The sequence below is a fragment of the Otolemur garnettii genome, unplaced genomic scaffold, assembly GCF_000181295.1.
Source record: "Otolemur garnettii isolate 467f Iridium unplaced genomic scaffold, OtoGar3 scaffold00217, whole genome shotgun sequence".
Taxonomy (NCBI): domain Eukaryota; kingdom Metazoa; phylum Chordata; class Mammalia; order Primates; family Galagidae; genus Otolemur; species Otolemur garnettii.
Genome location: NW_003852612.1, coordinates 921,471 through 947,715, shown reverse-complemented (window position 1 = coordinate 947,715; position 26,245 = coordinate 921,471). Strand labels below are relative to the sequence as shown.

Here is a 26,245-nt window from a genome sequence, read left to right as displayed (position 1 = left end):
CCTCAAGCTATCCCCCTGGGTAGAGTGCTGTGGCATCACAGCTCACAGCAACCTCCAACTCCTGGGCTCAAGCGAGTCTCCTGCCTCTGCCTCCCAGGTAACTGGGACCACAGGCGACTGCCACAATGCCCAGCTATTTTTTGGTTGCAGTTGTCATTATTGTTTTGGCAGGCCCAGGCTGGGTTCGAACCCGCCACCTTAGGTGTATGTGGCTGGCGCCTTAGCCACCTGAGCCACAGGCACTAAGCCGTAGTTGTCATTATTGTTGTTTGGCAGGCCTGGGCTGGATTCGAACTCACCAGCTTTGGTGTATGTGACTGGTGCCTTAGCTGGTTGAGCTACAGGCACTGAGCTAGTGCTCGCTCTTTCTTTCTTTCTTTCCTTCTTTCTTTCTTTCTTTCTTTCTTTCTTTCTTTCTTTCTTTCTTTCTTTCTTTCTTTCGAGACAAAGTCTCACTTTATTGCCCTCAGTAGAGTGCTGTGGCATCAGAGCTCACAGCAACCTCCAACTCCTGGGCCTAGGCAACTCTTTTGCCTCAGCCTCCCAAGTAGCTAGGATTACAGGTGCCCAGTACAACACCCACCTATTTTCTTGTTGCAGTTTGGCCAGGGCCGGGTTTGAACCCACCACCTTTGGTATATGGGGCCAATGCCCTACCCACTGAGTGATAGGCGCCACCCTGCTCTTTATTTCTTAATGTGGATTTGATTGACCATCTAATGTCCTTTTATGTCACCTGAAGGACTCCTTTTAGAATTTCTTGTAGGATAAAGCTACTAGAATAGATAACTGAATGCTGCTAGTTTTTGTTTATCTGGAAATATCTTTCCCTTTATTTTTGAAGAATGATTTTGATGGATATAGAATTCTTGGTTGACAATCTTTTGGGATTTTTTTTCTTTCAATGTTTTGAAAATGTCATTCTGCTGCTTTCTGGCTCCCATGGTTTCCAATAAGAAATCAACTCTTAATTTTATTGAGAACCCCTTGGATATGTTAATCATTTCCTTTGCTTCTTCCAAGATTCTTTGTCTTTGGAAAGCTTGACTATGATATGTCTAGGTGTGAATTAGTTTGAGTTTATCATATTTGGAGTTCACTGAGATTTTTACATAATGTTTTTAAACAAATTCGGGACATTTTCACGTAAGTTCTTTCAATATTCTTTCTACCTCTTTTTCTTTCCCTTGTCTAGTATGTGTGTATTGGTACACTTAATCATGTCTCATTAAGACCTCTCTGAGATTCTGTTCATTTTCATTCATTATTTTTTCTGTCTCTACCTCCGACTAGACATCCTCAATTAACGTAGCTTTAAGTGTATTGATTATATTCTTCTGTCAATTCAAATCTCCTCTTGAACCCCTATATTGATTTATTCATTTCAGTTATTATACTTTTAAATTCCAGAATTTGTATTTGGTTTGGTTCTTTTTATAATTTATGTTTATTTGTTGACCTTGTCTAACTGAGACATCATTGTCATACTTATCTTTAATTTTTTAGAAATGGTTTCCTTTAGTTCTTTGAACATATTTACAGCAGCTGATTTGAAGTCTTTGTCTAGTAAGTATGATATCTGGCTCAAGGATAGTTTTTATTGATTATTTTTTTCCTGTATATGGGCTATACTATTTTTTTAGGGGAATGTTTATAATCTTTTGTTGCAAACTAGACATTGTAGATAATAAAATGTTGCTACCCTGCAAATCAGATATACCTTCCCTCCCGCATTGTTGTTGTAGCAGTTTAGTGAATTTCCTGAATCTATAAAATCTGTGTGGCTCATAGTATACAGCCACCAAAGTCTCTTGTTAGTTTAGTGATCAGTTAATGATTTATCAGAGATTTTCTTAAATCCCTTAAGCCAGTAAGTCTTGTACCCTTTGCTGAGAGTACGTGTATGCATATGTGTATGTTTGGGCACACCTCCGGTGCTTAGGGTTTATGATACTGCTTTAGCCTTCCCTTCCTGCTTGTGCAGGGACTCAAAGTCAGCCAGACGAGAGACTGAGGCCCTCTCAGGTCTTTTCTGCACATGGGCACAGTCCTGCACTTGCACATGGAATATCAGAGCTTTTCAAAGCCCCCAGTGGATATCTTCTTCCCAAATATTCTTTTTTGTTTTACCCATTTCTTGTTTGCCTCAATTGGTATCCCAGCTTTAGGGATCTGTTAAAGACTTTCAGAGTGTTGACCAGTGCTCTGGAATTAGGGCTTTTCCTGCAGTATGAGCTCAGAGTCAGGTCAAATAATGCCATGTTCTGTAGGAGAGACTTATTCAGGGAGCTGCAAAATGGATCAAATTGTGACAGTTCTCTATGGATGGGATTTTTTGAGAAGCTAATTTATACCAAGATATGCGAGCAAGTACTGAGGGATTTTCTGGGAGGGGCTTTGTCACCCTTACTTAATTTTTGCCTTTATGCTAAGTGATAACTTAGTGGAGGTGGATAAGGGTGCCTATGTTGGAAGTTCCTGAAGCCTGGAGTTGGACAACCTGGTTCTGAATTCAGAATTTAGTAACTACTTGTTTGTGCCATGTTGGAGACAGGTTAATTCTCTAAGCCAAAAAGAGATACCTTTGTAAATTGGGATGTCACCAACCTCACCAGGTTTTGTTAAGCAAGAATTAAATTGGCTTGTGTATAGAAGGTTGCTGGCAAATAAACAAATGCCTCTAAATGGAAATTATTATTTGGCTTGAGGCTCAGGATAAGACCCTAAAAAATGATGAGACCAGTATCGTTTTGCTGATATAAAAGTGTTTATAACACAAAAGCACTTACTGTGTGCCAAGCCATGTTCTAAGTATTTACATCTATATGAATTAATTTCATCCTTACAGTCACCCTCAAGTAGATTCTATTATTAGTCCTGTTTTAGAGATGAGGAAATTGAGGTACAGAGTTTGCTGCCCAAGGCCGCTTAGAGCTGGAATTCCCACCCAGCCTCTCTGGCACCGGCACCAGAGCCTGCTCTTCTCCCCTGAACTTTTGTTGTTTCATTTTAATACTACACAATTCAAAGCAGGCATGCAATTTGACAAACAGAAATGGAGAACACGAAAATGTGATGCAAAATCTTCAGATGCCCTTAACTAACGAAACTGCAAACACAAGAACCGGGATGACCTGTAATCACATCCAATTTGGAAGGCGTCAAAGGTCAGACACAAACTTCTCCTTTGTGGCTTCAGCAGGCCGGGTTCCTCTCTGCAAATCAGTCACGCACAGGGCCTGACTCCGCTAGAGTTCCTCCTGGGGCTGGGGTTGTAGCCACAGTCTGTCCCTGGACCAGTCTCCTCCCTGCCTCCCTCCCTGCCAGGTCTACTCAGCCTCAGAGCAAGAGGGAAGGGGAGCTGTGTTTGTTTCAAATCCTCATGGTGAGCCTCACCCAAGAGCTATGGCAGCGGCACAGGGGAGATTTAACCCTGACACACCAGGCCATGCAGGAGCAGGCACCTCCCCCCAACCCCAGGTACTGTTCAGTCTTTTATAACTTGAGCAAGTCAGCTCGGTGCCTGTGGCTCAAGTGGCTAAGGCACCAGCCACATACACCTAAGGTGGAGGGTTTGAATCCAGCCTGGGCCCGCCAAAACAACAATGACGGCTGCAACCAAAAAATAGCCAGGCGTTGTGGTGGGCACCTGTGGTCCCAGCTACTTTGGAGGCTGAGGCAGGACAATCGCTTGAGCCCAGGAGTTGGAGGTTGCTGTGAGCTGTAATGTCACAGCACTCTACCCAGGGGGATAGCTTGAGGCTCTGTCTCAAAAAAAAAAAAATAACTTGAGCAAGTCACCATTAGTCACTATGCTGCTGCTGCATGGGACTGTCTCTCTGCAAGGACAGAACACAGGTGCACATAGGGAATGTGTAGGGTCCTCTGAATCTGCCCTCTGTCACTAGCTCCACCTCCTCTGGCCTTCCCAGGGAGGTCTCTGCCTGGGAGCCCTGTAGCATGGTGGTGTTCAGGTTCCTGGGGCCCCTCAGGCCAACCTTATCTCAACCTGGAATGTCTCTGTCTGGTCTAGTAGGGCACCCTAGGGATAAACTAGGGGATTATGGCTCACTCAGCCAGCATGAGACCCAGACCCAGGAAGCCCAGGTGCAGGCCCAGAGGTACAGCAGGTCCAAAGATCTCTTCCTGCTCCAAGGTTCGGGGCCCTCTGCCTTGAGAAATCGTCATTATAGATTGGATGCTGTTCAAAATCTTCACCTGTGGCTCTGCAGGGCCCAGGGCCATCAGAATGGAAACAGGGAGAGATCTTTGAGATCAGGTCATTTTCACTTCCTCTGTTTACTGATGAGGATAGTCAGACTGAGAGGCCTATGTCACCCTCCTGGGGCACATGGCTTTTTTGGATGGAGCACTAGTTCCTTGGGAGTTGAGGGTACAGAATCAGGAACAGAATAAATGGCCCAGGCTTAAGTCCTGACTCTACCACTTGGACCTGCTGTGCCTCTGGGCTTGTGCCTGGATTCTCGGGTCTGGGTCTCGTGCTGGCTGGGTGAGCAGCACCTCACAGGGCTGCAGCATACCTGAGGGCACAGAGGAGAGGGGCTGTGTAGATGGGCATCCACCAATACTGAGCACGGTCTTCCCTGTGATAGCCGGGGTGACTGAGGTCCTCCGTTAGCACCTGCATCTTCTAACTTGGCTAGGTTTCAGCTGCCATGCCCAGGGTTACCTGCCTGCCAACAGGCTGCTCCCTACCTTGCCCCCATCCAATCTGAGGAAGAAACAAGTTTTTTTCCAGTGAAGAGCTCCCAGGAGGGTTGAGGAGGGCACCTACCCTCCTCAACCTTCAAACTCTTCACTCCTATTACTAACAATGGCATTGTGGCTACTTTTAGATGGAACACCACAGCCTCAGAGGGGGCAGACTGAGAGGCCCTGGGAGATGTCCTAGCCCAGGCTTCTCATTTTCTAATGAGTTTTTTTAAAAGCCCAAGAGAGGAACTGCCTTGACTTGCCTAAGGGTACACAGAATGTCAGTGGCCTGGCTGGGCCTCCACCTGCAGTCCCTAAGACTAGTGACCTCTTTGCTCTGGGCTCCAAGAAAGGCTGTCTAATTTCATTCTAGTTTAGTCTGCCTGAGCTGAGCATGAGCTGTGCACACAGGATAGCCTGGGCCACTTTCATTGTGAGTGTGACACCTTCCCTACTTTGAAATGGTTGGGGGCAGAGCAGTACCTGGAAGTTATTCAAGGTGAGGATGAGGGAGCCTAGCAGCTGTAGGGGAACCACCCTTCCATGACAGCTGAAACACTGGATGCCACAGTTAGCCCCATGACTGTGGCCATGGCTTACAATGTTCTAGAGGGTTGAGTACTATTTTCTTAAATGATCTTTCCTCTGTTGCCTTCAGAGTTTCCAAGTACCCAGGGACAAAATGGCTTGTAGTGCCAGCTCATTTGCAGGATGACTCCACAGCCCTGAGATCTGTAGGTTCACCAGTTCAAGAGGGGTTCCTTCCATGCCGCCACCTTCCTCAGCTGTTCTTCAGGAATGTACTTGTGCATTAAAGGGATGGTCTTTCCCTTGGGGAGGAGGAGAAACCACATTTGCTAACGTTTCCCAGGCCTCTGTGCTCTCTGCCATCCCCCATGTGGGTGTGATACCCTTGGCTGTAAAGAGATAAAGACATCAGGCTCTTTTAGGTAAATAACTTGCCCCAGGCCACCCGGATGTTCCTGTTGAAGCCCTGTTTGAACTCATCCTGGCTAACTCCAAAATCCATGTTCTCGTCTCTTTCCTAAGCTGTCTTCTAAGTCTCTACTCTGTGCTGTTCTGGAAAGAGTCCAGCTAATAGACCTTGACTGCTAGAACTAGGGTTCTATGAGCTTTCTCTGGCTACCTATAAAGTGATTTCTGATGAAAACCTAAAGGCATCTTTCCTTCTTGGACCAGAGGACATCTTCAGAGTCTGGAAATCCAGAGGAGCAGGTGCTGGAAGGATGTCACAGGCCCCTTCATTTATTCAAAGAGGCCAGGGAGCCACCCCTTCCCAAAAACTCCTGGAAAGCCAGTGATGGAGGGCAGGGATGGGCTGGGAGGGCCTGGCAAGACTGGGGGAAATGAGGCTGGGGAGCCCCGGAAAAGGCTGGGGTCGCCCAACATCCTGCCCTGCCTCCCTGTGAGGCCCCATTGTCCTGGCTCCAGCTCCCAGGCTGGCCAGCCTTAGGGTTGCTGCATTCATGAGCCTGGCTCTGAGGCCCATTCTGAGTTAGTGCTATTTGTAGAATCTTCTTAAAATACCACAACAGTGCCATTCATGGGGCGTCTGCACAGCGATCGATGGTGGGAGCCGAAACAAAGCTCCCCTGTGCTCGGCATCCTGTTCTGGCCTCTGCCAGAGGGCGCCCCCCCACCCTACTGATGAGGGATGTTGGTGCTCTCTCTGCTCTGGGTGCTCCCGAGTGAAGCCCCATGGACGCATGCAGCACAGACTCGGGCCCCCTGCCTGGTCTGGGGCACACCCTGAGCCAGGCTGGCCCGAGGCACGGGTGAGGGATGATGTCGTGCAACTCTCTGATGTGAGACTGCGCCCTCCTTGCAGCTGTCTCTGCCAGGCCTGGTTCTCGTTTATCCTCCCATCCTCAGCCCTGGCATTGGGACCCACATGGGACTTGGCTCAGTTCTGTTGGATAGAGTGATGAGAGCAAATGAGTAACAGCAGGTTATCAGGGACTTGGGAGCATAAAGCTTTTAGCGTCCAGCGCCAGAGCCTCGTTCTTCTCCATCTCCCTCCGCTGTGCTCCATACTCCGGTGCATCATTAGACAGACAGCGGTGTCCTCCCATCCCCCAGCAGTATCCACAGTGGTGCCTTAGGAACACTTGCTCTTGGGATGTTAACAGGTGTCACCATTAACAGTGTGTTTTATGGTACCTGGGAGGAGCTGAGCAGAGCTGAGAGTTTTCTCCCTCTCAGAGCCTTTGCCATGAAAATGGGCCATGTGCTAGGCAGTGACTCCCAAGTGATTTACCCTCTGACCCTTCCTCACACAGCTGCTGGCTGGTCGGTGGCCTTCCTATGGCCCTGTGAGATGCAGTTGCAGCTGGAGTCCCAGAGGGGGTGCCCATCTCTGTAAAGGTTTTGATGACTTCCCATTTTTTGTCCTTCCCCTGTGGGTATCTACCCATGAGTTGCATAGAAACACGGACATTCCTCCAACAGGAATTGACTTAGCTGGTCCCCACCTTTGCCTGAAGTGTGTCTGGGAGTGGTTGGCAGCGGGACCCCCTCCCTGGTGGAAAAGGCTTGGCAGCCAGGTCACAGCAACCCTTGATGGACAGCTGTGCCAGCCAGGATTTAAAAGTGTTGCCATTTGCCCTCAAAAGGTCCCTAACATGGCTCCACTAACAGGGGTCACAGAGGACACAGAGCCATTCCCTGACCAGTGGTGGGGTCATGACTCACCACTACAGCAGGAAAAGTGGCTGTGGGGGGCAGGGCCCTGCCTCTCAGTGTACATCTGCCTGAGGCCAGGGCCAGGGTCAGGTGAGAGAGCTGTATCCCAGGGATAGTTGGGGATTTTTGAAGCCTTCCCATGTAAAGAACAAGCATCTCATTACACATGAAAGGCACCCCAAACTTTGAGCCCTAGCAATTGGGAAATGAGTCCCATCCACAACACTCAGATCCATATCGCTCACCAGCTGCGGGACTTTAGGTAAAAGACCTGGCACTCCTGTGCCTTGGTTTCTCCATCAGTAAAGTGAGATCTGTAAGGCTTAATTTGAGGGGTGCTGCAAGGGTGGGAGGAGCTCACACTATAATTACCATGCCTGGCTGAGTAGGGCCTCCACGGCTGGGGGCATCCTTTCCTTAAGTGAACTATAAAATAAATGGGAGGTTTTGTGGGTCTTTTAGCCTGTGTTAGCCCCTACTTGAGGCTGCACACTCCCAAGTTCAGGGACTGGCTGCTGTCATCCTAGAGTCCCCAGCACATCCACACATGCATGGTTGACTGTCCTATGATAGCATGTAAGAAGCTACTGCTTTCTGGGAGAGGGTCTGGCATACAAATCTTTCTGAATTCTGGCATCTTTTGTTTCTTTTCCATTTCATCTCTTGCTGTCAGCCATCAGCTCCTGATGCCATCACTATGGCTGTCTCTAACAGCTTTCCCAATTCTTTCTTAACTGCCTCTTCTTCTTCTTCTTTTTTTTTTTTTTTTGAGACAGAGTTTCACTGTCACCCTCGGTAGAGTGTCATGGCATCACAGCTCACAGCAGCCTCCAGCTCTTGGGCTTAGGTGATTCTCTTGCCTCAGCCTCTCAAGTAGCTGGGACTACAGGCACCCGCCACAACGCCCAGCTATTTTTTTGTTGTTGCCGTTTTCATTATTGTTTAGCTGGCCCAGGCTGGGTTTGAATCTGCCAGCCTCGGTGCCTGTGGCTGGCGCTGTAACCACTGTACAGGTGCCAAGCCTTAACTGCCTCTTCTAATCCAACGTGTGTCATGGAACCAGTGAATCATACATGTTAGAAATGTGTGTAAATCAAAACCAAGCAAGCTCTGAGAAAGCCTCAGGAAGCAGCTCTTGGCTCTTAGTGTACCCTTTACCTGTTTTGGCTTCCCATTCATTGTTTCTCTTGTCTCTGGACTCCAAATGAATGGGGCTGCCAGATATGTGACTTCTGGATAAACAAGGTGTTGCTGTAATGTCCTATGGATGGGAGAGATAAACAGTCACCCTGGGTCTGGCAGCTTTTCCAGCTGTGCACATTTTAACTCTTCAGGTGAGAATGGCTAAGTGATGATGACCCTTAGAGGCTGGAGGCGTTGGAGTTTTGCTCCCAAACCCTGTAGTCTCTGCTAAGGAGAACAGCACTAGAATAAGAGCTGAGTAGACAAGGCATAAAATCTCAGCTCTGGCCCTCTTGCTGGGAGACCTTAGGTAAGTTTTTTTCTGTAGAGAATTGAAAGATAAGACCTTCCTCAAGGTTGTCAGTAGGCTTGAATGTGAGAACATCTTCTAGATCAGTGGTTCTCAACCTGGGGTTGTGACCCACAGGAATTGTATTAAAGGGTCACAGTATTAGGAAGGTTGAGATCCACTGTTCTAGATCCTCATGTGTAATTCCAGGAGTAGTCATTCCCATAAGCTGTAAAGTGAATGGTTGCCTCTAGAGGGCACCATTCATTTAGACTACAATGAGAATGGTTGCTTTGAGAAGACTTGCACTTAGACTACCATGTGAATGGCTGCCTCCTAAAGTGTTAAGGAGTTGTGCTGGATAACAGTAAACATGCTAAACTACCATTCTGACATTAGCAAGAGTACTTTTTACCTTGCCTGGCTGTTTATACCTGACCTGCAGGAAGGCAGCAGCTTATAAACAGTACAGCCATGCTCTGCATCATGAAGTTTTGGTCAATGTCATACTGCATATATGACAGCAATCTCACAAGATTATAATACCCTATTTCCACTGTATCTTTTCTGTGTGTAGATATGCATAGATACACATATACTCCCCATCCTGTTACAGCTGCCTACAGTATTCAGTACAGTACCATGCTGCCCACGCCTGTTTGCCATGGGCCATACCACCTAGGTCTGTGTCAGTGCACTCTGTGATGTCTGTGTGATGATGAAAGTGCCTAATGACACGTTTTTCATCATGTGTCTCTTTTGTTATGTAATGCCTGGCTGTAAGTTGTTTTTTTTTAAGAGGCCAAAGAATTTGGGTAAAAAGAAGTGTGTACTGGACATTAGCTCCAGCCCTGAGATCCAGAAGGCCTCCTGAAGGTGGCTCATGCTGCTTGACCTCGCCAAACCTCTTCTAAAGAAGGAAAGAGCATCAGTGAGAGATCCATGGTAGCCAATCAAATTAAAGGGTTTCACACGTGCCCAGTGGAGGCTAGGTGGCTCAAGAAATGTCTGTTTGTCAGACTAGAAAGGGGAGTGTACAGTATGGGCTCAGTAGAACATAGGTGCAGAGTGCCACAGCCCCTCCCACCCACCCCTCACATCTTCCCCTACCCCTCCCTGGGCCTCCTTCTCTCCACCTACTCCTTCTCTCCGACCATCAGGGGTCTGCAAAGGCCTCTGGTTACATCTCCCACTTGCCTCCTTCATGCAGCCCTCCTGGCCTCCGCCTTTCTCTTCCCCAGCCTGGAGGAGGGGGCCAAAGTCACACGGTGGGGGGAGGTGGAAATGCTCCCTGGAAATTCACCCTCCACCCACTCCTGGGTTTCCAGGAGGGAGCTGAAGTTGCCCACTGGATTTTTCCTCCCTCACCCCAAGGAGTTCTGGAGCCTTCTCCTGTGGCTTCCAGAGGTTTTGAGATACAGAGTTGGTGTGGGCTGACAAACCATCTTCTCCAAATGGAGAACTGAGAGGCCAAGGAGGAGCTTTGAGCCTCCTGCCTATCCCAACCTCCGGGACTCTGAGTAAAGAGCAGCTGTGTCTGGGGTTAGTTTGGCTTCCTGGGCTGCTTCCCAGGCTGCCCGCCTTCGGCTCACTGAGGACTGAGTTGGCTTCATTCTCGAGTCCCCAGTTTCTAGCTTCAAGCCTGGCAGGACTCAGGGATCCTCTGATGATCACAGGGTTAGAGAATGTCTTGCAGGGGATTTTTAAACACCTGGGGACAAGCCCAAACTCCCACAAGGTAACTGGAGAAAGGGAGGTGTAGGCTGGGAGGTGGCCACTGCCTCCTGGTGCCCCTGAAGATGAGGAGCTCGAGGGCTCCTGAGGAGAGGCTGGCGGCATGGACACAGGGAGGACAGCCAGATGGAGGGGGTAAGGGATCCCCAGGTCTGTGTTTTCAAGCTGCTGGACATGGTCCTGGCTGGGGAGCCATTAGGGGAAGGGATGGAGTGAAGGGATACAGCAGAATTTTTAGTTTGATCCTTATAATTACAGAGTGGTTTTTATTTATTATATTTAGTCTAAAAAGCACAGTTTATGGAGACAGAGGAAGCAGAGTGGTGTGGGATTTGGAGCATTCTCTCCTTCCACAACTTGGGTCATTACCTTTCCTACCCTACTCTTATCTCACCCCCCAGTTTATGAGCAGGTTCTGGTTAGTCTATCAGGGGTCCTCAAACTTCTTTAAACAGAGGGCCAGTTCACTGTCCCTCAGACCGTTGGAGGGCTGGCCTGCAGGCCCCGGGACGAGTCAGCTGCTAAGTAGGACAGGCAGTGGAGGCAAAAACACATGGCGGGCCGGGCCGGATAAATGTCCTCGGCGGGCTTCATGTGGCCCACGGGCCGTAGTTTGAGGACGCCTGGTAGATCAGTGGTTCTCAACCTGTGGGTCGTGACATTTAAGAAGGTTGAGAACCACTGGTCTAGATGAAGACAGGTACTGAGTCTGGGCAACTTGTCACTACTTCTGCCCATCCCTGGTTGGCTAAGGCTCTGAGTCCCTCCTTAGACACCTGCAGGCACCTCCTGTCTACTCCTGGCACTCTCCCCATGTGGACCTCTGAGCCCCAGCACATCTGTGCAAGAAAGCCTGTTTCTCTTGTCCCTTAGATCTCAGCTTAGGAGTCTCCTCCCCACACCACCTCTTCTGACCCCCTCCTGGGGCAGCAGCTCCATACATCCCTGCTATAGTGTGGGCTCATCTCCTTCCTCAGTTGGCTCTCAACCCACCCCATGTGCCAAGCACAGTACCAGGCACACAGCCAGGCCTCAAGAAGTATCCCTTCATGGAAAGAACCAGCCTTCCTTCACCTGAGGTCTCTTGTGTGGGACCAGCCCTCCAAAGAGGGGTGAGTTAAAGCTCCCAGGAACTCCCTGGGCCAGTAGATGACCATAGCCAAAGGATTTCGGCTCCCCCTGGCCTGCCAGAGCTGGCAGTTCATGTATCATAAGGCAGGATCAGTCCAGTGTTTCTCAGGGGCAGGCACTCTTCGCCTTCCCTGCCCCCCATTCTCCATCCTACACTCCTCCCTGGGATACCTTCCCACCCAGGAGCCTTTGTCGCAGGCTTTGATTTTAGTGAGCCCAGAGTCAGTGGGAGAAAAACACTCCCAACAGAGAGTGGAGCTAGAGAAAGGCGCTGGCCACCGGCAGCCCAGGGCAGCTCCTTGTGGCCATCTGCTCATGGAACAAATGGCAACAGAGCACTCACCTGCAGCAAAGGACTCTGTGGGGGTGGTAGGGAGGTGAAGGGCCACTGCTCCTGCCCCAATAATAGAAGAGGAGGTCCCGGAGAGTGGGAACCAGTAGGACTGGGACAGAGGAAGAGACAAGGGTGTAAGTTGGGGTTCCCTGGGCTCAGGAGACTTACTCACTGGCTTCACCTCTCAGGGCCCCACCGAGGCTAGAAGGGAGCAAGTGTGGGGCTTTGTTAATCTCGGAGGTAGTGATCCACAACCTTGTAAAGACAGGTAACCTTGTAACCCTAACCCTCCCCACTGTGGACCTCTGAGCCCCAGCACATCTGTGCAAGAAAGCCTGTTTTTCTTGTCCCCACCCCACCCCACCACTAGACAGGTTGATAGTAGAGGCTGGCACCAAGTAGGTGCTTCACAAACGTTAGTTCTATTCTGGTTCTTAGACTAATGAATTAAGCCCGTATTCCCTCCAGGTCACGCTGCATAAATTCCATTTTTTCCTAGTCTGACTGCTAGGCCCACCTTTTTCCCCCAGAACACTTGCCCTTGAACATTTTAGAACATGGTCTTGATCTGACAATTAGCATATTACACTTAATATGCTGCTATTTTAACTTATTTTTTTCCTCCCCCTAAATTATTTGCAAGTCAACACTGGCACCACATTCGTGGTGTTTTCCAGTCCTAGCCACATCGTCTTATTGCTCAGGCCTGCCCAACACCTGGCTTCTTTGATGTCAGGTGACAAGAGGGGCCTCATCTGGTCAGCCCCAGACCCAGGTGAGCCTGAGCTGCTGGTGGGAAGTGACAGTGAGAACTCCGATGTCAAAGTATGCACGGCTCACCCTCCACTCCCCAGGTTTCTATAATCTCCTGGCATTTGCTGTTTTAAGTCTGTGGATGTGGCCAGGTGTGGTGGTTCATGTCTGTAATCCTAGCACTCTGAGAGGTCGAGGTAGGAGGATCACTTGAGCTCAGGAGTTCAAGACCAGCCTAAGCAAGAGTGAGCCCTGGTCTCTACTAGAAATAGAAAAACTAGCCAGATGTGGTGACCAACAAGTGCCTTAGTCCCAGCTACTTGGGAGGCTGAGGCAGGAGAATCACTTAAACCCAGGAGTTTGAGGTTGCTGTGAGCTAGGCTGATGCCTCAGCACTCTAGCCTGGGCAACAGAGTGAGACTCTTGTTTTGTTGTTGTTGTTTTGTTTGTTGTTTTCTTTTTTTCAGTTTTTGGGTGGGGCTGGGTTTGAACCCACCACCTCTGGCATATGTGGCTGGCGCCCTACTCCTCTGAGCCACAGGTGCTGCCCAGTGAGTAAAAAGTAAACAAACAAAAAGTCTATGGATGATATTCGTCTCCCCTGCCAGACTACATCCTCTGTCTCTGAGAGACGAACTTTTGGTTTTGTTGCTGTTGTCTTCCAGGACATAGCATAGTATCTGGCATGTGGGGAACCTTCAATTAGTGTTTATGGAAGAGGGAATGGGGTAAGGAAAACTGGGAGTAGGTGATGGGAGGGCAATTGTGTCAATGCTGATACCACATTCCTGGTGTTTTTCAGTCTCAGTCTTACTACTGAGGCCGGCCAACATCTGGAGGATGAAGTGGGGATATTTGAACTGGACCTTGACAAATAAGTAGTAATTTACCAGGTGGGCAGGAAGGAAAGGCATCAGCAAGTGCAGAGCCTGAGGCATGAAGTAGGTGGTGTTTCCTGGGGACCAGAAAGCAGGCAGAGCACCTGGAGTGTGGGGCAAGATGGGGAGTAGCTATCTGGGGCTGGGAAGGTGTTCTCCACTGATCACCTGATCATGGAGGGGACCCCAGTGGGCTGCAGCAGACTGAAGACTGAGGATGGCCAGAAGGTGAGACTCAGGCTGGAGAAGGGAAAGCTCCCACTTGGATTTCAGAGGCATTCCCCAGCCAGCCCCTCATGCTCCTCCTTCTTCAGTTGTCCCTGGGAAGAAAATCATGGTCACTGTTCTTCCAAGGCCAGGGCAAGGTCACACACAGATCCCCTAAAAACCCCAACATCCCCAGAAACACAGAAAAAGATTCCCAGGGAGATGTTGGTTTTAAGAAATGAAACTCTGCTAATGGTGATGAGCTGGCAAAAGGGGAACCTATGGCTAAAAATGTTTGGAGGTTATTTGGGGCATTTCCTTAAATTAGAAGTACTCAATACCTAGGGCAGACCTCAGTTCTCCAGTACCAAATACAAGAGCTGCTGCCCCTGTTAACAATGAAAATAAACACAGTCTTTACTCAAAAGTCTACTGTGCCTCCCAAAACCTGTGCATACGTGTACACGAACACACACACACACACACAGTGAGGGAGTCTCTAGTGAGAAGCACCTGTCCTGGCCCCTCCCCTCTCCAGAATCCAGCCCAGGTCCCCATACTCAGCTTGGGAGTCCAGAAATAGACTTGCACACCCACACATCTGTTGGTATAGGTCACTCTTCTACGCTTTTTCCACATACTGTTTCACACAGTTGCACCACCTTCTGCTTTTTGGATGCACATAATTTATTTAATCAGTACATTATGTAACCTGATGGATGGTGAGGCTGTTCCCAGTACCTCCTAATGTACATGTGCAAATTTACCGAAGAGTAAATCCCTAGGAATGGATTTCTGGGTCATTTAAAATGTTGATAAATATCATCAAATCATTCCCCAAAGAGATTGTGCCAAAATCTACTTCTGCCAACAGGGTAAGGGGCTGCCTGCCTTCCTCACTAGCTTGGGGCGCTGGTAAGCCCTGCACCTCCCCACCTATGTGGAACACAGGGGTGTGAGGTTTATTTCACCTGCCATTTTATATTAAATCCCACTTCCACTTAGATTTTCAATTGAGTAACAACATAGTGCAAATATCAGAAGGCAAAAAGCCAGTCTCCCTGCATCCCTGCCCTCTAGCCACTCCTAGAGGAACTCTGCTCCCAGCGTTTTTTTTCTCTTTCCAAAGATATTTCACACATATTCAAACAAATAAGTATATCTTCCATTCTCCCTCCCTTCTTTCCTTTGCAGAAATGATAGCATATTACCTTCCCCTTTGCTTTTTCTCATTTAATAGTTCCACAGGAGAACATTCTAAATCTGGGTATGAAGTACATTCCTATTTTTCTCAGTACCTGCAAAGCATCACATTTTACGGGTGTATACCCATCGCTCTCCGTTTGTCATTTGTCATTTCACTTTCTTTTTATACTCATGCAAATATTTGCAACTTTTTTGTAGTTGTGGTTTCTTTTTGGATTTGTGTCATACTTAGAAAAGCCCTCTCCAAAATTTTACACAAAAATTTTCCCATGGTTGACCCTGGTACTTTTAAGGTTTCATTATGATCTTTAAATCTTTGGTCCATCATGAATTTTTCTTCTGCTGTAAAGTGTGATGTCAGGATCCAACTTGATTTTCCTCTGGGTGCCTGTCTTATTGTCCCTATCCCACTTATTAAGTAATCCATATTGTACTCACACATTTGAGATAACCTTTTTTTTTTCCTTTGACAGTTATTTGCATTTATTTTATGTTGCATTTATTCCTGTGCCATAAGTTTTTGTTTCTTCAGTTTCCTCTGGGATATCTTTTTCTTCTGTGCTACCTCTTCTTCTGGTTTGGGAACAATCTGTTCCTTTTCAGTAAGGATCATCTCAATGTGGCAGGGGGAGCTCATGTATGGGTTAATGCGACCATGGGCTCTGTAAGTTCGGTGACGCATCTTGGGTGCTTTGTTCACTTGGATATGCTCAATGACCAGAGAATCTACATCTAAACCCTTAAGTTCAGCATTACTTTCTGCATTTCTAAGCATATGCAGCAAAAATTCAGCACTCTTTTTGGGCCACCGACCCTGTGTCCAGCCCCACTGTTTGGCCTGGGCACACCTACCAGCTCCACCATTGTAACGTCGGAATGGTACACATTGTTTCTTTAAGGTGACATCCTTCAGATACTTGGTGGCTTTTCGTATATGCATACCCTTGATGGCCTGGGCAGTTTCACGTGTGTTCTTAAAGTGAACACGAAGATTTGAGCCTCTTGACTTGCATGATTTTGTGGGGTTTTCTGGGTCAAGTGAATAGTGAACCATTTTCACAGATCACCTCAGGCCGCTTAGGGGAAGAGGAAGCGAGATAACCTTTTAATTATATTGTAGACTCCCCCACATGTTTGAATCTGTCTCTGGTCATGTCATCCAGTGCCATGCTGTTTTAACAACTGTAGCTCTACACTCTGTTTTAATAATTGGTCAGGCTGGTCAAGAGTCATCATTTTGTTTTTTACAAAAGTGTTCTTGCTGTTTTTGCTTATGGACTTTTAGAATCAGTTTGCCTAGTTTACAAAGACATGCTATTAGTATTATTACATGTATAGATTCAATTAAGGCAAATTGGCATCTCTGTAATGCTGCACTTTCCTACTTATGTATGTGGTACACATTTCTGTTTCTTCTCATTTATGAATAGATCATAATTTCTGCATCTTAATTTTGGATCCTGCTAACTTACTGGGTTCTTTTATTGCTTATAATGGTTTTTCAATTCATTGACTTAGGATTTCCACATATGTACATAAACAGCAACTCTGAAAAACAATAACAGCAAGAATAATAACACCACATCCTCCTCTCCAGCTTTTACAGCTTTACATTCTTTCTCTTATTCAGCATTTACTTCTAGAAAGATGTTAAATGACAGGGGAATAGTGGGCATGCCTGTGTTATTCCTGGCTTTGACGGGAATGCTGCAATGTCTCTTCATGAAACACAGTGCTGGCTTTGGGTATATCTGTGTGGAGGAAGGATCCATATATTCTCCTTTAACATAGAAATTTTTTTTGTCAAAATGGATATTCCATTTTGTAAAGTGCTTTTCAGGGCCTCTCCTTAGCCCTCAGCTGTGGGCCCTCTGCAGTGTGTGCCAGTGGGGGCTGTCCTCCACTCTGTCCCCACAGTGAGTGGAGGTGCTGGTTCTGCAGCAGCTTGTAACTCTCCTGATCTCTGTACAGCCCACTTTCAGCTGCAGTAAACAAAAACCCACTTAACCAGGCCAGGCCTGGTGGTCAGGCCTATCGATAATGGCATTCTGGAAGGCCAGGGTGGACAGATTGCTTGAGCTCAGGAGTTGGAGAACAGCCTGAGCAAGAGCAAGACCTATCTCTACTAAAGATAGAAAAATAAGTTGGGTATTGTGGTGGGTGCCTGTAGTCCTAGCTATTGGGGAGGCTGAAGCAGGAGGATCATTTAAACCTTGCACCTATGACTGAGTGACAGTGGCCAAGAAGGAAGGACCTAGCAGTCAGGGTAGGTGGACAGGAGACCTGGGTTTTCTTGCTTCTTTCCTGTGCCCCTGTCGTTTCTCTGCCTCTTCCTTCTGGATCTGTTTTTCTGTAGAGGATCCCTCCCTCCCTCCCTCCCTGCCTATTGCCCCACACATGGAGGCCACACAGGGCCTGATACCTAACAGGCGTCATCTGACAGTCCCACTCTTTCTCCTGCTCCAGCACCTCCTCTCTCCTGCCCCTCTGCCATCCAGTGTCTTCTTTGCTCTCTGTATTTATGGCAATGCAAAGGCTTTCTGGAAATACAGAGGCCAACTGTCAGCCTCCTCACATCCTTGGCCAAGGGCTGCCAAGGAGGGAGGCAGGAAGCAGAAAGCCCAGTGCCCCTAAAGAGCCCCACCTACTGTTGAGCCTTCCTAATGAGGCAGAACGTGGCCTGGGGAGATGGCACCTGTCAGTGGTCCTGAGTCTGCATAGAGAAGACAACGTCAGCACCTTACTGCCTTCCAAAAGTGGTTTGCTTTTGCCGCTGAGCAAAAAGCATGTCTTGCCTTTTTGGTAATTTCTGCACAGGAGGCCCCAGTCCTGTATGTGTAGGCAGCTTATTATCCTAGCCCAGGTTCACTCCCCAAGGGTGTGGGGAGGAAAGTGGTCAGCACCCCAGAAGGTCAGCTGGCATGGAGGCCCCTGCCCTATTCCCTGTACACAGTCTGAGGTTGTCAGATGCAGCTTGCTCTGCGCTAGGATCTGGGGAAAGCTGAGTGTGAGTGTTTACAGCCAAATGGTAGGTAAGCCAGCTTGATCCCACCCCTCAGTCCGCAGAAATGCACGGCACAGCACCCCCTGAGCAGAGTTGTAAATTCTTTAGGGCAGGATGCAGTGGGAGCACCTCCTCCAATTATGGCAGTGAGCTAGGAGGTAGAATCTGTAAAGTAGCAACCCATAACACTTCAGTACAGAGTTCCTCATCTAGTGGTAATCTTGTGAAGATTCTGGCGGGCGCCACGTGAGAGTTCAGCAGGCACTGGAGGGCAGTAGCAGGTAAGACCACAGCAAAGGAGCTAAGGTAGAAAGAGTGGACAGAACAGAAGGCCCTGGAAGCAGCAGTTCTGGCCCTTCTAGTCCTTACCTGTTTGTGGATGAGGTAGTCCATCTCTCTGACCCTCAGTTTCTTCACTTGCAAAATAAGCATCATAACATCTACCTCCCAAGTTAGGAGGAAGATAAAATCCGTGGTATATGTAATGACCTGGCACAGAGCTGGTGCATGGGAGGCAGCGGCTCCTGCTGTTATTTCATACCATTGTCATCCTCCTCATTGTTATACTGGGGGAGATGTGAGGACGTACACTGCCTTATTCCCATGGTCCAAGCCTGCTGAGGCAGCAGGCCACAGGGGGAAGTTGTGGTTCAGACTATATTTTGACAAGATGAGAATTGTTTTCATCAACTCTTGATGTGTAACAAATCATCCCAAAACTTAGCAGCTTAAAACACAAACATTATCTCACAGTTCTGTGGGTCAGCTGGAGTGGCTTAGCTAGATCTTCTAGCTCAGGCTTTCTGTGAGGCTGATGCAGATGCTGGTTGCAGCTGTCGTCTCATCTGAAGGCTCGACTGGTGGAAGATCAGTTCAAGCTTCATCATGTGATGGTTGGTAAGGCTCAGTCCCCTGAGGGCTGTTGAATGCAGTGCCTCTGTCCCTTGCTAGCTGTTGGCAGGAAGCTTTTCTCAGTTTCTTAGTATGGGAGCTCCCCACAGGTTAGCTGTCAGCAGGACAGCCTACCTGTATCAGAGCCAGGTATGGAGAAAACAAGAGAGGGGAATGTAAGTGTCTTGTAACCTCATCTCAGAAGTGACATCCCACCACTCCTTGTCATGTTCCATTCATTAAAAGCAACTTACTAGGTCTGATCCACATTCAAGAGGAGTGATTATCAAGGGTATGAATACCAGGGGGCAGATTCATTGGGGGTTATTTTAGAGCCACAGGGGTGGAGCCAGAAGCACAAACTGTAGCCAAACTCTGCCTGGGGTATTCAGATCCCCAGCCCTCAGGAGTGGGTTGTGAGTATAAAATGCTTTAATTTCTCCCTGACTGACCAAGGGCAGTTGGGAAGTTCCATCTTACTAGTCATGTGACCTCAGACAAATTATTCAACCTCCTTTAGCCTCAACCTCCTCATTAGTAAAATGGGTGTCATAATTGTACCACCGTAGAGGGCCATTGTGAAGAGCTAAAATATACAGACCTCTTAGAACAATGCCCAGCATGCAAAGTTGAATATTTAATTAAGAAATCTCACCTGTCACCTGTACAGAGCCCTGCATGTGTCCACAGTGACCACTGCCATGCACCGAGTTCTTCAACCCTTTCCAGGCACTGGACCAGTCCCTGAGGACACCAGGGTGAACAGGTCTATGGGCATGAGACATTCATTCCTGTAGCAAACACATTCAGTCTTTGTGTACAAAGAAATGTGCTCCTTTCCAATCAGATTGGGATAAGTTCTTTAGGGAAAAAGCATTGGATCAACTGGATAGGTCAGGCGGCTCCTTGATAAAGGTTTCCACCCAGAGGAGGTTCCTCGAATTGAAATTCTGGCTGAGGCCTAAAAGTGAGAGGGAGTGGTTAATACAAAGCTGGGACAATGGTTGGGGGGCACCCAAGAGAGTGCCATGGCTGGAGTAGAAGGGGCTGCACTTTAAGGGGAGGCTGGTGGCAGCTTGTGGGTCAGGGGTCACAGAGGTAGACGAGAGAACTGGAGGCCCAAGGTCATTGGAGTTGAGTTTCATTTTAAGAACAGTAGGCCTTCCGACGAGCAGTTGGCGTTTTGCTCTTCATTAGCTGCTTTTCTTTGTTGAAGGGGTGGATGGATGGACAAACAGAGGAGATTTAAACGGGTGGCATTTACACAAAAAGCACAGCCCCTTGCTCTTTACTCACTGACCTCAGTTTGGTGGCCATTGCCTTCCCAGCCCTTCTGGGCTGCCCTGTGGTTCAGGTTCTTGACAGTATGTCCCGGGAGGAGTGGATGATGCTGGAGGAGGAAGGCCGGGCTGGGCAGGGCAGCTGCTTCCCACTCCCTCTGTCCCGGGGGTGAAGGAGGTATAAGACTGGCCGCTGATAGCATGAAAACAGTCAGTAGTGGCTAAGTTCAAATCCTGACTCTGCCATTTCCCAGCCAGTGACCTGGGCCACCAGAAGCTCTGAGGGCTTCAGCTTTTGTATGTGACACAGGCCCAGAGGCCTAACCTCTGAGGTCCCAGACACCACCTGCAGGTGCCATTATGTCCAACACCTGCCTTCTTTGTCTCATTCAGTCTTCCCCAGAACCCCAGGAGGTGGGTCCAGTTAGTGGCCTAGTTTTGCTGATGAAGAAAGAGAAACAGAGGATTAACTAACTAGCTCAAGGCCATGTGGCAGTTGAGTGCTTACATTTATCAGGCTTCTCTCGCATGTTCCTTGGTCTCCACCAACCTGGTGCACAGCCTCTGCCACCTCCACCTGCAGAAGGAGCCTGATGCACAAAGCTGGTGGAGCCAGTATTCCTAAGTGCCAGAGAAACAGGATGGAGCCCCCAGGGCAGTCAGGCCCAGCCCTGGACGCTTAATTCTGGAGTGGAGAATGTAGGGGAAGGAGTATATGGCAGGCACACTGGAGGCAGACCAGGCAGACCAGGCAGACTGCCCGCTGCAGGGATCCTAGCCCCGCCCTGGATAGTCCCAGTTACTTCCCTGAGAAAATGCAGAAGTTCCCCAGGAGAGACAAAAGGCCCCGGCCCAGTCCCTGCAGACAGAGCACTGGCAGCCTTGTGCCAGCCCCACCTCAGACAAGTGTCCCAGAGTGTCTGTGTGCCACCACAGCCCCTCCGCCCTGCACCATGCCCTTCTGGCCCACCAGGCATCTGAAGAAGAGCAGGCATTTGTCCCGGGGTAAGTGGGCAACCAGGGTCAAGGGCAGCCTGCATGAGGCAGGCCGGGAGACTGGGGAGGGAAATTACCTCTTAAAGGGAGAGTAGAGGTGGGGTTTGATGGCCCTGAGCCTACAGAAAGAAATGAATGAAGACAGGCACTTGGCAGGTGCAGCCTGGGACAGCCTGGCGAGGGGGAGGAGGCTGCCCTGAGGAGTCTGTGCAGGGACATCCAGCTGGCTCACTGCCCAGGGCTCGCACCATACACATAGGCAGGTCTCAGGATATCTGAGGGTGCTAGGTGCACACACCATCTCCTGATGCACCCCCCAAAGACAACACACACCACCCCCACCAGCCCTAGTTTACACTGTCCCCTACTGTGGCCACCACCCACATGTGGCCACTGAGTACATGACATGTGGCAAGTCTAAACTGAGATGTGTTTTTAGTACTATTATGTGCTTACTATATTTTGAATACTTGGTGCAAGATTTTTTTTGATAAAAAAAAATCTCAATTTTTAATTAACTACATGTTGAAATTAACAATGCTATTTTGGATATATTGCAATAAATAAAATATGGTGCAACTTTTGTTAAGTGGACCATTCAGTCACATCAGTAGCAAACTGGCCAACTTAAGGTGGTCAACATAAGGAACTAGGCCTTACATGTGGTGCATGTCTGGTCTATGAAATTAGGTCAACTTAAGGAGGTGGTCAACTATAGAGGCTCTACTGTACCGTGTTTCCCTGAAAATAAGACCTACCCCCAAAATAAGCCCTAGCAGGATTTCTATGTATTTGTTAAATATAAGCCCTACCCCGATAATAAGACCCAGTGATAGGCATGGCTATGCAGCGTATCTGCACAGTCAAGCCATGCATTTCAGTGCGGAGAAAGACATCCCCTGAAAATAAGCCCTAGTGTGTCTTCTTGAGAAAAAGCAAAATAAGACAGTGTCTTATTTTCAGGGAAACATGGTATATCATTAAAATAAATGAGCCTTCTCTTTTTCACTTTTTGGAGCCAGAGTCTCACTCTGTCACCCTGGGTAGAGTGCAGTGGTATCATCATACCTCACTGCAACCTCAAACTCCTGGGCTCAAGTGATCCTCCTGCTTCAGCTTTGTGAGTAGCTGGGACTATAGGTGTGCACCACCACACTTGGCTAGTTTTTTGTAAAGAGAGGATCTTGTTTTTGATTAGACTGTTCTCAAACTCCTGGACCTCAAGTGATCCTTCTGTCTCAGCCTCCCAGAGTTCTAGGATGACAGGTGTGAGCCACCATGCCCTCATGCACTTGTTAACATCACACCTGCCTTCCAGTGAGTGCGTGTGCACCAGTTGTTGGCTCTGGTCCCCTCCATGTCCTCCCAGCCAGGCCTGCTTGCTGTGCTGGAGTTGGCTGTAGCACAGGCAGAGTGGGCTGGGCCGTCTGTGCAGTAGAAACAGTGTGTCATGGAGATGCTTATGGCACGTGGTGTGTGTGGTTCTGGTCAGTGCTATGGAAAGAATTAAGTCCAGGAAGGAGCACAGGGTCTGAGGTTTAAAGAAGGTAGTCAGGAAAGATTCCCCAGGAAGAGGCATTTGAGGAAAGGCCTGCATGAGGTGAGGGAGCAAGCCCAGCCACAGCAGGAGCACAGACCAGGGAGCAGCAGGTGCAGAGGGGAGGGAGCAAGGGATGGTGGGCAGGAGTGGGGCAACGGGCCTCACGGCTGCCTGTGAAGGCTTTGCTGAGCTGGGCCTGCTAGAGCTTGTTGAGCAGAGGTGTGAGAGCTGGTTTGGTCTTATCTGTGTCGCTGTGGCTGTGCTATTGAGAACAGATGTCGGGGTGAGGGACGGAGCCTGGAGACCATGCCTGTACTCCAGAGGAGGAGTGATGGTGGCCCAGCGGGGGAGCAGTGAAACATGCTCTGAAGGGATTGTGAATGTATTTTGAAGGAGGTGCCAATAAAATTTGCTTGTCAGGGAAGGGATATGAGATGGGAGAGAGAGTGGGGCTGAGGATGCGTCTAGCTTCATCTTGAGTGACTAGGAGATGGAGCCTCCCTCAACTGACAGGTGAGGCTGTAAGCAGGTCCAGAGATGGACTTCACTGTGGCCTGGAGGGCAGGGGGCAGTGAATTTGGAACTCATCAGAATAAGGACAGCCTTTAAAGCCAGGCTGTGTGAGCCCAGCAGAGGAGACTGGGGGTCGGTGTGAAGGCGAAGGTGACGCCCAGCTTTCTGCCTCAGCACCTGGTCGCTGGCCACTGAGATGAGAACCGAGGAAGGAGCCTGTTGGATAGAAGAGGTACTGACAATTTTTGGACATGCCATGTTGTGCCTGCAGAATGTCCCTTGATTGTAGAATTGTAAAGGTCATTTAGTCTTACAGGCAGTATAGATCAGGTTGCTGGATATTGACTGTTCTCAACCTGGGGCAGTTTTGCCCACAAGGGACATTTGACAATGTGAGGGGCAATTTTGATTGTCACACTCGGAAGGGAGGGGGAAACTGCTGTTGGCAGCTGGTGGGTAAAGGCCGGGGATGCTGATAAATGCCCCCTGCACCTCATGAAGAATTATCCGGCCCCAAATGTCAGTATTGCTGAGGCTGAGAAACCCTTCTGGATATTGTGTTTAACTGAATATGTAACCAAGTGACTGTTTAGAGAGTGCTTACTGGCTCCCAGGTGCTAAGCTAAGGGACTGTCCCATTTCTTTCTTCTGACAAAGGGGTACCTTCATTTCTTCACCTTATAGGTGCTTGACTCCAACCCTAGGAGACGTTAAGTCAGTGTGATCCAGTGGTGGAGCCGAGAGTCGACCCTTAGAGGTGGGGCTGTGAGCGCTGCCAGGATGGCCTCAGATGCCTGTGACATGTCATGGGATGGGGCGGAAACACAGTGCCCACAGATGGTGGGAAAAGAAAAGGGAAAACCAGGAACAGTGATAACGGACCCTGGTCTTTCATTATCAATTTCTCTCTAAAATATCTGCTGGTATAATTTGTTTTCTTTAAAGCTAATACTAATGTTTTCTAAGTAATAGAGAAAAAAGCAAGTGTAAACAATTGAGCACTGTAGAAAATCCTAAAGTTGGTTGTAATAACACGTTTCATCTTCCTCGCATCCCCTCCATTGCCATACAGGAGATTCCATATCGAGACAGGAGAATGAGTTTGTGGTGAACATACTTGGGTGTGAATCCTGGCCCCTTCTCCCTGTTCGTTCATGAGCTAAATGTTTCATTTTCCTAAGCCTCAGTTTCTTCCTTGTAAGGTGGGGTCAGTAACACTGCTTCCTGGGGTGTTCACGAGGACGACCTAGGACTGCATGGTAAGCACTTGCAGTGTTTCATGTGTATTCAGCCCTAGACAGGGAGCAGGGCTTCCACTTACAGATATCATGAAGTACAAAGGAAAAAAAGGACAAAATATATGAAATAATGCTTTCAAGATATTGGATATTAGCCAAGGAAGGACTGTGACCTGCCTGAGAGGTGGGAGATAAAGGAGCTGAGCCCTGCACATCCCAGCTGTCTGCCTCGTGGAAGTTTGCAGGCTAGGATGCAGGCAGGGGAAACCCAGGCGGAGCTTGTACTCCATGAGTTCGAGAGACCGAGCTGAGAGTCCAGTCTGCACTGTCCAACCTGCAGCCCACGGGCCACATGCAGATTATGTGAGGTCTTTTTTGCTAGTCTGTGGTGGCAGGTATCATCAAAGTTGTGCTCAAATTGTTTCTTTTTTGCTCATCAGCTTTCGTTAGTGTTAGTGTATTTAATGTGTGGCCTAAGACAATTCTTCTTCCAATGTGCAGCAGAACAAAAAAAGTGTTGAACACCCCGTGAGAGCTGTGAGAGAGAGAAAAGCCCCTTGAGAATTCGGCTGAGCACCTTGCAACACCACATGCACCTGAGGAAACCACCCAGGGCTGGAGAAAGAACCACTAGAAAGTAGTAGCAGCAACAAGCTGACACAGAGCAGGGCATAGTGTCTGTTTCACCTGCCAGACAGACAAACCTCACGGCTTTTGGGACATAGCATAGCACACACATAAGTATTTTCCCTCGGGAGTGGGGAATAATTAGCTCTATACTGGATCACCTCATCAATCTTAGAAGAAAAATCTGTAAGGATCAAACTCTTTCCAAGAACCTAACTTCATCCCAGAAAAAGACTCAAGAATATTTATAGGAATACAGAAATATCCAGCCTCTATCCACTTTGAAATCGCAGTGCCTGGTAGGCACCTAACCAGAAATATCAGGGATGCAAAGAAGCAGAAGAATATGATCCATAATAAGGAGAATGAGCAATCGAAACCAACCCAGAAATGACACCAAGTTTATTATTAGCAGTCAAAGACATTACAACAGTTTTTATAACTATAATACATATTTTTATAAAAGATGTAAATTAATTTCTAGAGCTCCTACAATGGATGAGATAAAAAATACACTGGATGGCGTTAATGTCAGATTAGACTAGAAAGATGAAACATTAGCAAACTAGAAGACGTAACAGTAGAAACTATCTGTATCAGTTTCCTATTGATTCTATGGCACATTATCACAAACTTAGTGTCTTAAACAACACAAATTTATGATTCTGAGCCCTGGGTGCAGTGGCTCACACCTGTAATCCTATTACTCTGGGAGGCCAAGGTGGGTGGATTGCTTGAGCTCACAAGTTCAAGACCAGCCTGAGCAAGAGCAAGACCCCCATCTCTATTAAAAATACAAAAACTAGCAGGGACATTGTGGCAAGCACCTGTAGGCAGCTACTTGGGAGGCCGAGGTAAGAGGTTCACTTGAGCCCAAGAGTTTGAGGTTACTGTGAGCTATGATGTTGTCTTGGCACTCTACCCTGGACGACAGAGTGAGACTCTGTCTTAAAAATTAAAAATGTATGATTCTGCAGGTCAGAAGCCTGGCACAGGTTTCACTGTGTGTAATTCAAGGTGTCTGTA

The 26,245-nt window shown here is 48.2% G+C and overlaps 1 protein-coding gene and 1 pseudogene across 4 annotated transcripts in view; one reads left to right on the top strand and one right to left on the bottom strand.

Annotated features, from left to right (window-relative positions):
• Nucleotides 1–26,245, top strand: part of ARHGAP22 (Rho GTPase activating protein 22) — a 191,505-nt gene that overhangs the window by 127,257 nt on the left and 38,003 nt on the right. The window lies entirely within an intron of this gene.
• On the bottom strand, nucleotides 15,611–16,222 carry LOC100941940 (annotated as a pseudogene). The gene has a single exon (XR_002771061.1). The product of XR_002771061.1 is annotated as a 60S ribosomal protein L17 pseudogene (transcript).